Genomic DNA, 17,358 nt, shown 5'->3' on the forward strand with positions numbered 1-17,358 from the left:
CCTCCTCCTCCGTCGGCCTCTACCCCCATCAGCTCCATCATCATCATCATCCCCACCACCATCTCCCTCAAATAACTCTCCTGGATCCGTCAGGCATGGGAATGGATGCTCGGCCTAGTAGGCTGTATACTTGGCATCCATGCCGACATCCTCGACCTCTGGCCACATGTCCTAGGGTAGGGGTACCATCTCTACCAGCTGTGTCACAACTTGATCATATGATAGCAAGGGTCCAAACTGTGCCTGATCCCTGACTATCCATGCATACATGCCTGAGCCCCATGGCATCCTCTGGATCTTGCCAAACTACCTGCAAACCCTGTCCACAAGCTGTCTCTCTAGTACATAGGGCATCCGCCCAATCAGGTACTTGCTTCGAAAAGTGTAGGGAAGCTCTACCGCATCATCCTCCCACTCCTCGCATCCCAGGTATGGCCTCCAAATGACCACATCAATATCATCAATCACCCGTCGCCAGTGCTCTAACCTACCAATTCGTGGTTGCGACGTGATCATATCATACAAGTGCACGAAACTGCGTCCGTAACCTCTACCTCTGAAATGTATAGGTCTCGTCACTCGCAGATGCTCATAAGCCCACACCTGCAAAAATGTCACCCCATAGCCCAATCCCACTGATCTGTGGTATACAAACTGATGCAGCTAATAGTACAGGTGTGCCAGCACACACGGTCCCCAGGCATATCTGGTGTGCTATGTCACCAGTGTCTCCAATGCTCCTCCCCAGCCCATAGCCAACCCCCATGTTTCTCTATCATGACACAGGAACCCACTGATCGCTCCTCCTATCACTGCTGGCAGCGCCAATCCTGTAGCAGTCATAGTGTCCCAAGCCATATGCCCAACCCTCATCTCCAATCTAGGATCCTATAACACTCATCTCAAGGCCTCCCTATCTCCATCTCGATCGTACAAAATTAGTTCCCCATCAATCGGTATCCTCAGAATCCTGTATACATCCTCCAGGGTGACTGTCATCTCCCCCATCGGCAAATGAAAAGTACATATCTCGGAGTGCCACCTCTCAGCTAATGCAGTCAGCAATCCCATGTTCGCCCGAAACTCAGGCACATATAGAACATGTCTCAATCTCACAGCCTCAATCGTTGCTCAGTCCCCAAGTGTCAACTCAGGTCGCAACCTCTGTGTCGATGGGAATCTCTCCCGTGACTCTAGCATCATAGTGGCATTCACTGTTTATCACAAAATGCTACTTTTTATCTAAATGCATATGGCATTCTACCCTAGTGACACTCCCTGTTCATCACAAAGTGTTGCTATCTATCCCAGTGACACTCACTATTCATCACAAAGTGTTGCTATCTATCCCAGTGACACTCACTGTTTATCACAAAGTTTTGCTTCTATCCTAGTGGTACTCCCTGTTCATCACAAAGTACTACGTGTTTTGTACTCCCTGTTCATCACAAAGTGTTGCTCATATTTTAGTACTCCCTGTTCATCACAAAGTACTCTATCTTGGTACTCACTGTTCATCACAAAGTGCCTTGCTCTATTCTAGTCTTCCCTAGAGGACCTACTTGAGTGTATCCTCTCAGCAGCTTATCCAATCGACAGCGTATGTTCATCACAGAACTGTTGATTTGACCTAGAAGATGAAAATTCACATTTTTTGGACATAAATGCGCTTTCTTGACACAAACGTGCTTAAAGACTGCACAGACGCACCTGAAAGACACAGACGTGCCTATGCTCTGCACAGACGCGCCTGGGAGACACAGATGTGCCTTCTAGGCACAGATGCCCCCACACAACACAAACGCAGCTGCATTCGATGCAGACGCGTTTCCAAACACAGACGTGATTGGCACAAACCCAGACGCGCCTGGCGGACACAGACGCGCCTGGCACCAATGCAGATGTGCTTAAGCATTTTTTGACATTTTTGACCCCTGACCTAATGCGCATTTATTGCTCTACCTATCATGCATTAATGACAAAAATAAATGCATCAAAGTACGAGGAGGTTTTGTGGTACTTACCGGCTCTCCTGCCTCTACTGGCCTCTGGAATCGGCGAACGCGGTTGAATCTTTGAATGAAAGCCATCGCTGCTGACTGCTACTGCTCTTTTCTCACTCTACACTATGCTCTCGTGAATGTGTGGATGACAATGAAGATGTCTTTTGCCCGTGGTCTATCTTATAGCCTACCCTCGCCTTAGCCCTCGTTTCCCAAGTCAGTCTTCTTTATCCCGTGACTCTGCAACTTTATCCGGTCAGTCCATTCTAGCCTTTCATTCTTATCGAGAGATTGTCTACAATCTTTTCAAACATTTTCATCCAATCTCTCGAGGGGGCATATCATTCCCATATTGGGGCAACTCTGTATCAGTTCATCTTATCTTCTTTGAAACAACGCGACAAGCCGCATTGTCTCAAAGAGGGGCAAAATGTAGACATCTAAAATTGTCATGTCTAATTAAATAAATATTTTATTTATTTAATTATCTAAGCCTAATTCTTCTATTAATTAAATAAATCTTTATTTATTTAATTAATTCATTTATCCTCTTCTAGCCTTATTTCTCATTTGAATAAATACATTTATTTATTTAAATTATCCTTTTCCTAAATTAAATAAATATTTAATTTATTTAATTGATCTCATTTCTTCTATTAATTAAATAAATCTTTATTTATTTAATTAATTCATTTTTCTACACATGACACATGTCATTCATCTCTTAATTCCTACACTACCTACCTCTTTCATTATTTTATTATTTCTTCTACCTACCCTCTAATCATAGCCGACCTCCTTTTTACACCTCTCAATCTTATCCCTCCATTTCATATAGTGTCTTCTATTTAAGGAGATGCTTCCTTCATTATCAAACCCTAATGAACTATTTGATCACTTGACTACACTACAATCCTACTTGCAACCACATTCCATTCTTTGTTGAGCTCTTGTGCACATAAAATCTGAGAGCAAATATATCAAGCAAGATCAATGGAGATAGGAAGAATGGAGATCAAAACCCTATTGGACATGTGATGGTATAATCTTTGTGATTTCATTTTATTTACATTGTCTTAGGTAATCTTCATATGTTATGGTGGATCTTTGTTGTTGTTAGGCTAGGGTTTGGTGGTTGAATTCATTTAGCCTTTCAATTTTGTTATTATTGTTATCCATTTTCACCATATACAATGATAACGCACAAGAAGCTCTTTCACGTTCATATCTTCTATCTTTCATCCCCCTTTCTTGATTGACCTCCATCGTCTTTCTTGAGTTCGTGTAGCCTACTATCACATGACTGAGTATAATGACACACCAAAAACATTTACATTTCATGTAGTTGCACCTACATTACCACATATAGGCATTTCATATATACATATAGATATCACAACTGCATCACATCCTGCACACAATACCTATTAGCATAATTTACATTTGCATTATCATATTCATCTGCATTACATACATTCACATTTGCATCATGCATACACATATACAAAACATAAAAGAACAAAAATATTACATTGCATCATATACATATTTGCATCCATATCATAAGCATCACATAAGAACATCCCATTACATAGGTACACATGCATATAGCTGCCGCAAAGATGAATCATCTCATATATATATAAAAAAAGTGTCATGATACAATGATGTCAAAAAAATCATATGGCTACAATCACCTGAAGGTGTTTACATCATCATACAAAAATGGTACAATACTGATACATAGGGAGCCCTCTAAGGCTATGATGAACTCCCTCCCTCGGAGTCGCCTAGCCTCGACAAAATCTGAGCCCCTGAAGAATCCGCCCTAGGATCATCCCTCCTGTCCCCTCTATCTGGTGGTGGTGGAGGACCCATAACCCCACCACTAGATGCCTGTCTCCTCTGGCTCCCTCCCATAGCTATCGTTGTCCGCGATGGTCTATGGAAGCTCCTCGCCCGCTGATCTGCTGGCAATGCACCATAATAGAGATCCTGCCAGTAGGCAATCTCCTCCCCAGCCCACAGAACATAAGCATATCCAGCCCCTGTGTCCTCTATTGCCTGTCTCCCAGCCCTCAGTGCTGTCTCAGCCTCTATATAGCATTGAATGGCTTGGTCTCACTCCCGCTCAGTATCTCTGAGCCACCTCCTGAGCCTATCCCTCTCCCTCTCCACATCCTGGATCTCATCTTCCTGTCCCTGACAGATCTCCCTTAGCTCAATCAGCTCATCCTCCTCTACATCACCCCCTGTGGCTTTGCCTATGGCTCCCCCTATCCTGGTACCTACCCCTGTGCCTACACCTATACTGGTACCTATCCCTGTGCGTGTCCCTGTCCCTGTAGCTATCTCTGCACCTATCTGGGACCCTGTGCTGCTGGCCCCTGTAGCGGCAATCCACCACGACCTCTCACCACCCGAGCCTACCTCTCCTCTGCTCCCTACCTCCGTGGTGGAACCCTCCTCTCTCAAACTACCCCCCTCCTCCGTCGGCCTCTGCCCCCATCAGCTCCATCATCATCATCATCCCCACCATCATCTCCCTCAAATAACTCTCCTGGATCCGTCAGGCATGGGAATGGATGCTCAGCCCAATAGGCTGTATACTCGGCATCCATGCTGGCATCCTTGACCTCTGGCCACATGTCCCAAGGTAGGGGTACCATCTCTACTAGCTACGTCACAGCCTGATCATATGATAGCAAGGGTCCAAACTGCGCCTGATCCCTGACTGTCCTCGCATACATGCCTGAGCCCCGTGGCATCCCCTGAATCCTACCAACCTGCCTGCAAACCCTGTCCACAAGCTGTCTCTCCAGCACATAGGGCATCCACCCAATCAGGTACCTGCTCCGGAAGGCATAGGGAAGCTCTACCGCATCATCCTCCCACTCCTCACATCCCAAGTATGGCCTCCAAATGACTACATCAATATCATCTATCACTCATCGTCAGTGCTCTAACCTACCAATCTGTGGCTGCGATGTGATCATATCATACAAGTGCATGAAACTACGTCCTTGACCTCTGCCTTTGAAATGTATAGGTCTCGTCACTGGCAGATGCTCATAAGCCCACACCTATAACAATGTCACCCCGCAGCCCAATCCCATTGATCCGTGGTATACAAACTGATGCAGCTCATAGTATAGGTGTGCCAGCACGCATGGTCCCCAGGCATATCTGGTGTGCTGAGTCACCAGTGTCTCCAATGCTCCTCCCTAGCCCATAGCCAACCCCCGTGTCACTCTATCAAGACACAGGAACCCACTGATCGCTCCTCCTATCACTACTGGCAGCGCTAATCCTGTAGCAGTCATAGTGTCCCAAGCCACATGCCCCACCCTCATCTCCAATCCAGGATCCTGGAACACTTGTTTTAGGGCCTCCTTGTCTCCATCTCGATCATACGGAATTAGCTCCCCATCGATTGGTATCCTCAGTATCCTGTATACATCCTCCAAGGTGACTGTCATCTCCCCCATCGGCAAATGAAAAGTACATGTCTCAGAGTGCCACCTCTCTGCCAGTGCAGTCAGCAATCCCATGTTCACCCGAAACTCAACCACATATAAAACATGTCTCAATCCCATAGCCTCAATCGCTGCTCGATCCCCAAGTGTCAACTCAGGTCACAACCTCTGTGTGGATGGGAATCTCTCCCGTGACTCTAGCATCAGCAAATACTCCTGCAGTCAAGCAAATCAATCGTGTCAGTCATAGTGGCATTCACTATTTATCACAATATGCTACTTTTTATCTAAATGCATATGGCATTCTATCCCAGTGACACTCACTATTCATCAAAAAGTGTTGCTTCTATCCTAGTGGTACTCCCTGTTCATCACAAAGTACTATGTGTTTTGCACTCCCTGTTCATCACAAAGTGCTCCTCACATTTGCACTCCCTGTTCATCACAAAGTGCTGCTCATATTTTAGTACTCCCTGTTCATCACAAAGTACTCTATCTTGGTACTCACTGTTCATCACAAAGTGCCTTTCTCTATTCTAGTCTTCCCTAGAGGACCTGCTTGAGTGTATCCTCTGAGCAGCTTATCCAATCGATAGTGTATGTTCATCACAGAACTGCCGATTTGACCTAGAAGATGAAAATTCGCATTTTTTGGACATAAATGCACTTTCCTGACACAAACGTGCTTAAAGACTGCACAGACGCGCCTGAAAGACACAAACGTGCCTGAAAGACACAGACGTGCCTATGCTCTGCACAGACGCGCCTAGGAGACATAGACGTGCCTTCTTGGCACAGACACCCCTACACTGCACAGATGCGTCTGCATTCTACGCAGACGCGTTTCCAAACATAGACACGATTGGCACAAATCCAGATGCGCCTAGCGGACACAGACGTGCCTGGCACCAACGCAGACACGCTTAAGCATTTTTTGACATTTTTGACCCCTAACCTAATGCGCATTTATTGCTCTACCTATCATGTATTAATGAAAAAAATAAATGCATCAAAGTCCGAGGAGGTTTTGTGGTACTTACCGGCTCTCCTGCTTCTACTGGCCTCTAGAATCGGCGAACGCGGTCGAATCTGTGAACGAAAGCCATCACTGCTGACTGCTACTGCTCTTTTCTCGCTCTACACTATGCTCTCATGAATGTGTGGATGACAATGAGGATGTCTTTTGCCCGTGGTCTATCTTATAGCCTACCCTCACCTTAGCCCTCGTTTCCCAAGTCAGTCTTCTTTATCCTGTGACTCTGTCACTTTATCCGGTCAGTCCATTCTAGCCTTTCTTTCTTATCGAGAGATTGTCTACAATCTTTTCAGATATTTTCATCCAATCTCTCAAGGGGGCATATCATTCCCATCTTGGGGCAACTTTGTATCAATTCATCTTATCTTCTTTGAAACAACGCGACAAGCCGCATTGTCTCAAAGAGGGGCAAAATGTAGACACCCAAAATTGTCATGTCTAATTAAATAAATATTTTATTGATTTAATTATCTAAGCCTAATTCTTCTATTAATTAAATAAATCTTTATTTATTTAATTAATTCATTAACCTTTTCTACACATGACACATGTCATTCATCTCTTAATTCCTACACTACCTACCCCTTTCATTATTTTATTATTTATTCTACCTACTCTCTAATCATAGTCGACCTCCTTTTACACCTCTCAATCTTATCCCTCCATTTCATATTTGTGTCTTCTATATAAAGAGATGCTTTCTTCATTATCAAACCCTAATGAACTATTTGATCACTTGACTACACTATGATCCTACTTACAACCACATTCCGTTCTTTGTTGAGCTCTTGTGCACATAAAATCTGAGAGCAAATATATCAAGCAAGATCAATAGAGATAGGAAGAATGGAGATCAAAACCCTATTGGACATGTGATGGTATAATCTTTGTGATTTCATTTGATTTACATTGTCTTAGGTAATCTTCATATGTTTTGGTGGATCCTTTTTGTTGTTAGGCTAGGGTTTTGTGGTTGAATTCATTTAGCCTTTCAATTTTGTTATTATTCTATCCATTTTCACCATATACATATATAATGGATGATTGTAATGAAAATAATTTAGATAGATGAGAAGGCATATTGAAGGAAGCTGAATGTAAAAGGAAGATCTATTTTTGTGATTGAAAAGTGATTGATCACTATGTTTGTGTGTTGATGCTATTTGGTACTTGTGGCATTGAGCGTAAGGTTTCTTTCGATATTACAACAGTGTGGCAGTTGTGCCCTTGTGGTGGATTATTTTTTTCTTCCTCCTAGCAGTGAGCCCTCCTTATTTTCCAAGGGATTTTAGCTAGACAATGAGCCCACCTGCAACGAGCATTCTAGAACTGATCCATCTTTATAAAAATCACCTTCATTAGTGTCACCCTAATAGGTGTTTTCATATTGAGAACTAACATTCTCTGTGGTTTTTCCCTTCTTGGGTTTTCCACATCATATATAGTGTCTCTTGTGTGTATTCTTTTCATATTCTTAAGTTAATCTATACTAGATATGTTTTATGGGGAGATGTAATATATTTTTAATATATACAACTGATTCACCCCCCCCCCTCAGTTGCTCGGGATATTCAACATATTACCCCTCATTTTTTAACTAGATGCATTTTAGTGGTGCATCTTTCTAGGGGGAGATTCAGTGCCATATCCTTTATCTTTGGATTAATGTTGTTACTACTATCAAGGGTAGCACTGGTATGTTCTAGTCACTATATCGTTCAATTACACTTTTTATCATTTTCAAAGTGGGAGAGAGAGTTGTGAGATTTGCGAGTATCATTCATGTTGTTTAAGAGTTGTGAGATTTGTGATATATTAGAAGTATGAGCTTGCATGGTTGTCATTGATGACAAACTTGGTTATTCAATTAAATTATAGTCTAGATATGATCTTGGTTGTTATAGTTGTATTTTGTGTTGCATATTAAGTTTTGTGCTTTTAGTGTTAGTTATGGCATTTCGTGCTAGATAGATATCTCTATTCTCAACCAGGAAGTGTGTCTATTAGAATGGTTTGGGAAGCTTTTGGTGCCCTCTGGATATGTTTTTAGTGTTGCGGTTTAGTCGAAGTAGTTTCATGGCATGTATAGTATCCTTATTATGTTTCTCAGGTGGTTTCCTTTGGTTGATCTATGTTCAAGATACTCAGTTGTATTATGTTTCATGTGTCCAATTGGATTATCCTCATTGGATCACATTATTTTGGTCTGGATATGTCTTCGAAGTTGTATTAAGAAGTTGTTATGGGTCTCACCATGGTGTGTGGGGATCTGCATGAAGTATTTTGCATCATAAGATGTTTTGTGGTTGACTATTTTATATATCTACACATTATGTTTAGTAATGAATTTGGAGAGTGTGTGCATGGATCATTGGATTCATCATGGATGGATGCATTGTTACAATATTTTTTGGTTCCCACTTTCTCCTAGAGTGGACTGCTTTGAGTATTTTTAGTTTGGGTTGCTTATTTTGTGTAATATTGCTTATTCTATCTTGGATGAACCTTAATTAGGTTTCTCATGTTCTATCTCATATTTAAGGTGTGTTGATGGATGAGTTGATGTGTGGATTGTGTGTGAATTTATGAGAAGTGTATGTGAATGATATGAAAGAAGATTTGAATTTGTGAATGCGTTAAAGTTAGACTAAGACGATCTTTGAAGGGGATATATTCATGAAGATACTGTGTTGTGTTAGTGGTATTTGTTAGAGATGTTTTTCATGATTTTGGTTGCTTAATACAACTGTTCAAGGATGTTTAGGAGAATCCTTCTTAGTTTCATTTAAACTATTTCCTTCGTTGTTGATTGACAGCGAGTCCGTTGGCAAAAGCTTGTATGTTTCCCTAAAGTAGTGAGCCTCAATTGTGAAAGTCTTTGTGTCTTGCCCTAAGGCAATGTGTGTCTTAGAATTGCAAGCCCTTAAGGTGTCATTTCTCCTTGTCAATAAGCCTAAAACTTTATAGTCATTCTTATTTATATTGTGAGTTAGATTCTCACTATGGTTTTTCCATGTTTGTGTTTTCCACGTAAATTTAGTCTTCATACATTTTGATGGTTGATGCTCATGTGTTGATGAGTGATGTGTTCTTGCTAAGTGATTTGATGATGTTTATAATTAATCTATTTTGAATTTCTAAACTAATTCAGGCCCCCTCTTAGTCCTATCATGTGTTCAACAACATTTGAATTGTTGTATGTGATAGGATGTTTGTGTGTGTACCCTCTTGAATCAAAATTTCATACAATGCTTGACTTAGTGCATTTTGAACATCCTCACATGACATATGGAAAGATTGTAGCTTCCAGTCTTGGAAGCACAATTGGAACCCAATGTATCACATTTAACAATCAACAAATACACATTTAAGAAATACTTGGTCTAAGTTTTCTTTTCTTTTTTATAGGTACAAATAAAATATAATGTACCTGGGTGAAAGTAAAAAATTGTGTCAGATTTTGGTAAAGAAAATGGTAGATGTTGATTGAACTTTTCAAATTGAATCCTAAAACAGCAACATGAACAAGTAACCCACTAATTATTTTGAATCAAATCATGAAGGTTTATACTCTACATTCTTTCTATAAACAAGTAGTTTATAAGCAAAATAAAAATTCAAGGTTCTAAGCATTGAATTATCAAACTTCTACATTTCTATTGATATATTCCAGAGTTTTAGGAACTAGAGGTTGCTCACTTCTTAGTACTTAACTATGATATGAAAAGGATTATCTCTAATAAAAACCAATAGTCCAACTACAATTATAAAATATGTTTTGCCAAAAGAAGCCATTGCAGAAAGCTATATACAGAATTGGAATAGAAACAAAATATTATTCTTGTCAATATAGTAAAAACTAGTCCAAAAAGGGCAATAATGAGGCTCCCAAACTAATTTTATCACCCTTCGAGTACTATTTGTAACTCATACGCTACTGTCAACTTAACTTCACAATAAATTATCTCTGCTTCTACTCCCCAAACCTAATTTGTTTTTGGAGATATCTAATATTAATTCAATATTAGCCATCAAAATCATTACAAAATATTTTGTTTGGCAAGGTCTTCTCATAACTCTTCACTTGATGCTAGTATATAATGGGATAAAACTCTACATCCCTAATTATCTCTACATCCATCATCCTTTGAAGATAGAGAAACTTAGCTAACTCCATATCTTCCTAAACCTTTCTCTTCAATTCCTTGGTATCAAGTACTTTATTTTGCACATAGAGTATCAGATATGATCTCTTTGTTTGACTATTTCTATTTCCACAATTTTATTTAGCCCAAAAATATTGTCTAGCATAAACATCACACTACTGTTCAACCACTCAATGCCTTTATGAGTTGCCAGTTTTACTTGAATTGAGTAGCACAACCTAGATCTCTATAAGATGCACTACTTGCATTACACTGAGGCTAGGAATGGATTAGCTTCGATCTTCACTTCCTTTCAACTTTCAAGTACACAGTACAACAAATTAATGTCTAAGTCTAATTGAAAGATGATCTCTAATCAGATTGGTGACTTCCCACTTCAGATGTTAAATCCTTTTGATTTCTTGAACAAAATCCCTTGTACAAGGTTGGATGGCTACCTCAACCCTCATATGGTTACTTTTATCCATAACAACCAAAACTGCCTAGCACATATCATCAAATAAACCAAAATAGAGAGTAGTAGTAAATCCAATTTTTGATCTTCTACTACACCACTCCTCTCACAGTAGAAAACCCTAACTTGCACATGAGAATTTGTAGATTTCACCAAGCCCAAATGGATTTGGAACTAACAATGAATTCTATATTTTTTAGTCTCTACCCAACATCACTATTTTCTCAACTTTTCATTGGAGAAAGTTACAAATTTCAGTTGAAATTTTTAAACTTTTTGATGCCCCAAAGTATTTGAAACTAGCAGAGTCCCTTGAGATGAAATTTCTACCTCCAAAAATAATTTAATTTTGTTTAGCTTTCTAGGATGTCTAGGGTTTCTCCTTTCCCTCAAAACCATGTGTCTAGAAACATAATGAGATTGAGATGAGTGGAATTCTTTGGCAAGGATATATATTCTATTAGGGTTTAGTTTGGTTTTGTGAAATCAGAGCGATATCGATAAATAGAAGCTAAGATTAGTGACTAAATTTTGAATGAGAGAAGATTTTTTTTCCTTCACGCTTTTAGTATCAAATACAGAGAGATTGGATATTTTGATAAATGAGACGAAAAAGAGATGATTTAAAATTTGCTTCTTCTTTTGTGGTGGTAGGCTACTTTAGCTCAAGAAAATATATGATTTATGATGATAATTTCTAGTGCCAAATAAAATGCTAAATTTTTTTCAAGCCTTCTGTGATTATTGAATGATATAATATTTCCACATTCTAAAATATTGACTATTTTTATTTCTAAATTTGATTGTATGAAATTTTTTAGCATTAATATTTAGGATCACACATCACAAGAAGAGAGTGCATAAATAGATCATGATTCTTGTTGGTAGTCTTTGAGTACTGGAAATGTTTAATTTACAGGTTTGGAAAGGCCTTGATTATGTTTATAAATATTTCATTACAAAAATTTTTAATTTATAAATATGAAATAATTAAATATATGTATACAAAATTTTATATGCATATGTTAATTTTTTTCATATTTATAAATATATATTTTTTGTAATGAAATGTCTATAAACATAATCAGAGTCTTTCTTATCAATTTTCTATCTACAAGAACCTAGACAATTGAAATACCCATTTTCCAATTCCTTCTCTATCCATAAGTGTTGATTGATAAAATTAGAATGGAAGCTGCATAAAAATACATCAATGATTGTAAAATGAGGTTGTAAAATTCATATAAATTATAATATTAGTGATATTGTTGTAGGTGAATTTCTAAGATGATTAGTTTTAAATATTTGTGTAAAAAATAAGAGATTATAGGATTGATTTTGCTAACTTTTTAGAAATTATGGATCAAACGACAAGGAAAGACTTGTTGTATTCACAAGTTGCAAAAGTTGAGCTCAAAAAAGGTTTTCTTGTCCAAAATGGCAAACCTTCAAAATCTAGTCAATTATAGACCTTTTTTTCAATTGTTGGATGATTTAATAATCAATAATTATAGGTAATAAACATAATGGAGATGAGTTTGTCACCTAATCAAGAGAAATACAAAATGAAGAGATTAAATTGGACAATAATAGGTGGTAATTCCACAAAATTTGATAGTGTAAGAAGTGGTATTGTGGATAGTAGTGTTTTGGTTTAGAGTTGGCCCAATGGAAATTCATACTTTTATCTAGGAATTATAATAAGTAATTAACATATCATTTGTTTTAAAATCCATTTATGTAATGTCCAAGCACTATGAAATAGAATTTAATGGCAAATAATAATAATAAATTCACAAGAATAAAAATAAAAATAAAAAATAAAATATAAGAGAACATAATTTAATATAATTAAAAATTTAAGTAAGTTAATGAATGGTCAAAAGACATGGAAATAAAAATTGTGAGTTCCTCAAGCATGAGATATAAAGGGGAGAAGAGTATCTCATTTTTAAGAGGGGATAATTTGGGAATCAAAAGTGTAGATACAAGTTAAAGGTTGTGTCCCTTTCAAAGGATAGAAATAAAGAAGAGTTGCACTCTTTCAAAAGGTGCTAATGGTGAAAGGGCGTGTCTCTTTCCAAAGGGCATCCATAATGAAGAGGTGTGACCTCTCCCTAACATTGAGAGATATAAAGGAATCAAAAGAATCCGGTGACATGATCATCGATCAGATCATATTAGAACTATTATTAAGTTACAAGAATTGGCAGTCTCCTAGTAGGGGACATTACACTAGTAATACTCATAGATCATAATATTGATGCCACACAAAAACATACACATCGTAGAGGATATTCATGCCACATAGATTAATACATATCATAGAGGATATTCATGATTCAACCAAGGGGAACTATGAGTATTGATGTATGGAGGGGAAAAAGCGAGACCGGGTGACTAGGACCTAATCCTACTTTAACCAACACATTTGGATTACGAAAGAGCCTAGGGAGATAGCTCACTTCGGCTACTTCTTGTGAGAAAGAGAGAGCCAATGACTACCTCTTAGGGTTTCTATTCCTCTTGTTGTAAATGAAGGAGAGATATGTGCAATTGAATGTAATGATGAACAATGAAGCATACATAAAGTGAAATTACACAAACTTGCAGATCTTAAACTGAGATACTGAAAGCAGAGAAGGGGAGGGAATTTGAATGTGTACCTAGTGCTAAAAAATGAGCCAAACTGACTAGGACCAGGGTGCCATGCCCTTGTCCATGATGATTTGATAGAGAGCTACAACTAAAGGATTGCAATCCGAAGGTTCTGAGTCTTGAACCTGCTAAAAACCATTGAAATTGAGGGGGACCAAGGAACCATACCCCTATCGTGGGCAGGACCAGGGTGTCATGCCCCTGTCCTTGATGGATTTGGGAAAATCTGAGGGTTTAAGATAGTCCATGTGTCTTCTACTGATCTAAAAGTCCTCCGCGTACCTATACCTACACCTGCAACTGAAAAGAGAGGGTTTGGCTAGTTATAGGGATTTGCCTTGGTTAAAACCCTATTTTGGTGATTTCCACCTCCACAAATAGCCGATAATGTATTAAAAATGTGTGTGCTAGAACCTTTTGTGTATGCAAGATCCTGAATGAGAAAGGTAAGAAACTAGAGATACCCTACGCTTTGGAGAGTAAACCCTCAATGCATGTAAATGTAAATGAGAATTGTATAAATCAAATGTGCAAAATGATATAAAGAATCAATGTAAATATTAAAATGAGTGTAAGGAAGTTCATACAAAGACATGAAAACAACATGAAATCATACCCAGCCCCAAGGGAGGGGTACAAGTCAATCGTCAGTCGGTGATCTATTACTTTCCTACATCTTCAAAAGCCCCCAATTGATGAAATAATGTTTGATGAATAATTGATAGATGTTGTTGAATGTTGTTAAAGACTCCAAAAGACTTTCTCTTTCACTACATAGAAGGCTCCTTGTGATCGCTTGTTCTTAGAACTTAGATTTAGATCCCTTCAAATGAAGAAAGAGACCTCTTATTTATGAAACCCTAGATCTTAAATTTGACTTTAGGCTGAATTAGAGATTGAATTTCTTGCCAATTTCTTGGGGTTAAGCATTGAACTATCATATAATTATGCTCCCAAAATTTCGGGAAAAATTTTGGGGACTAGGTACACTTTGCACCCGGTCCGACCAACTTTTCATTAAATTTTCAGGGCGCCATTAGATATGATGATATTAGAGAGAATCCCAAAGTTACAACTATTTCTGAGATGTTTTGATATGCGAAATCGGGCCTTAAAGGTCAAAATAAGACATAATTAGGGTTTATAATTTAATGATTTATTGGAGGAATAAAATTAAAAGGGGCACACTTAGGGTTGTATGCGGGAAAAGCAGGTTGATAAATCTCAATATGTGAAAATATTGTCAAAGACTTGTCCACACACACACACATGACTTCTTGGTGCAAGCTATGGAGTAACGAAGTATTACTCAGCTTCCCAAGGTGGGTCCCATGGTTCTCTATCTCACAATCTCCCTCAAACCAATGTTTTTGCTCTTTGATTACTGAGCAAAATGGTTTGGGAATGGCAAATGCAAGAACGAGGGATGTTTTGATAAATTATAGAATGAAATGCATCCTAAGCTATGCATGATTCTAGAAATGCAATAAACTAGATGATAAAATGACGAGGTTAGTATGAATACTATCCTAACATGATATATTTAGTCTATGATTGAGCTAAATGATAAAGAAAGTATTCTAAACATGTATATTTAGACTGATTTCTATTCTAAAGAGAGGCTAAATGATGAGCATAAAAATGATATATGAGAGCTTGAATGTATTTGAGCATAAGTGTGACACTACAAATTTGGAGGATGATCAAAATGGAGGAATGAGAGCTCTATTTATAGAAAAAATAGGGCAATGGATGGCCAAGATTGAAAGATTCAATCAAGGATTGAGTTTGAAAGTTGGGGATCCATGTTTGCAATTGGCACCAATGAAATGGTGACAAGTGTCAACATAGGGTTGGAGGCATTAAATGCCTAAGAAGACCTTATGGTTATCTAGAGGGTAAGGGTTAAGCTTAAGTTAGGTTTACCCAATGGATTAAGAGTTAATCCAAGGATAAACCTTTGTGCAAATGATTAAGAGATAATCATGGTCAAAGCATTAAAGGCTTGATGAGACCCTTGGGTTGGGTGAAGGTTGAGTTAAAACAAATTCTTTAACCATGTAAGAGGGTTTGAGTTAACCATTAATGGTTATTGAAGACTTTGGGGAATTAAGTGGTTGAAGGCTTGAAGCCTTTAATGGTTATCAAAGACTTTGAGGAATTAAGTGGTTGAAGGCTTGAAGCCTTTAATGGTTATCAAAGACTTTGAGGTTTTGAGAAGTGACCTCCCCTTTGTTTAGGGATGTGACAAAGTTTAGAAGATGGGTTAGGCTAATTAGAAGCGATTAGAAGATTCTAGAAGGGATTAGAAAGGGGTTTAGGAAGGCAAGTGGGAGATGTAGGATTTTGCAAGTGGATGGAGGGATAATAGGATTTAATTGAAATAAAGTAATTTAATTCAATTTGGTTGCAATTTGGGGAAATTAAATAAATTAGATTTATTCAATTTAGGATAATTATTTAATTAAATTTGAATTTAATTAAAAGTGGATAGGGGGGGTTTAATTCAATAAAATGATTTATTCATTAAATGGGTATAGTGAATTTTATTTAAATAAATTGAGTAATTTACTTACTAAAATAGAAGAATGCGGGTAATTTAATTAAATTGGATTTAATTAAAATAGAGAAATGAACATAAAATATTCATTTAGGAATATGGTCATTTTTATACGTCTACAAGGGTAAAGGGCCCAATTTTATGATGTGGGGAGTGATGAGATATGACTTTAGATTAAATTAAATTAATTAATTAAATGTTTAAAGGGAAATTACAATGCAAGATGCAAACACACTAAGGCGGGTGCTAAACTAAGTGTGGAATTGTACCACCCTAGCAAAGGTGAACAATTTATGATTCTACATGATCATATATGAAGTCAATCCAAATTGATATCATTGTTATGGAAATGAAACTTTCATTATCGATAGAATATGGATTAATTAGACATGAATAGATGATTATATTAATCATGCAAAGGCAACGGTTAAGAGTAAAGGTGTGATATGTATGATTAACAATTGCTCATGGAAAGGTGCATAGCCAATTTGTGTAATTAATGAAAAGATGTGATTAAGGGAAGGATGTGCATCTACTCTCAAGTAAGAGGTGCAACCATTCGGTATCCTAAGATATTAAAATAGGATATATCTCATTCCTATCAACATCATTTGACATTGTTTACTTATATACTTATCCATATTTGGATCACTCGTTTGAGCAACCGCCTTATTAGTGAACTTGGTTTCATACATTTAAAGACAATAATTAGGAACAACACCATAACTATTTCATAATTCCTAAGTATAATTAGAAATGACAAGCATCACTATAAGCAATTGTGGAGAAATCTTACAACATAGTTTATATTATCATATCAAGAAGAGAAAAGTGAACACCATAACTAAAGATCGAGATATAACTATATAGCAGATCATAATATCATTTTTATACTAAGTGGTATCAATTATACCCAATATTAGTTTAATAAGGGATTTATAGAGTCTTTGATTGGAAAAAAGTCTCTTGCAATTGATTTGTGAGTCTATAGTCCCTAATTCCAAA

This window comes from Cryptomeria japonica, chromosome 5 (assembly GCF_030272615.1).
Source record: "Cryptomeria japonica chromosome 5, Sugi_1.0, whole genome shotgun sequence".
Taxonomy (NCBI): domain Eukaryota; kingdom Viridiplantae; phylum Streptophyta; class Pinopsida; order Cupressales; family Cupressaceae; genus Cryptomeria; species Cryptomeria japonica.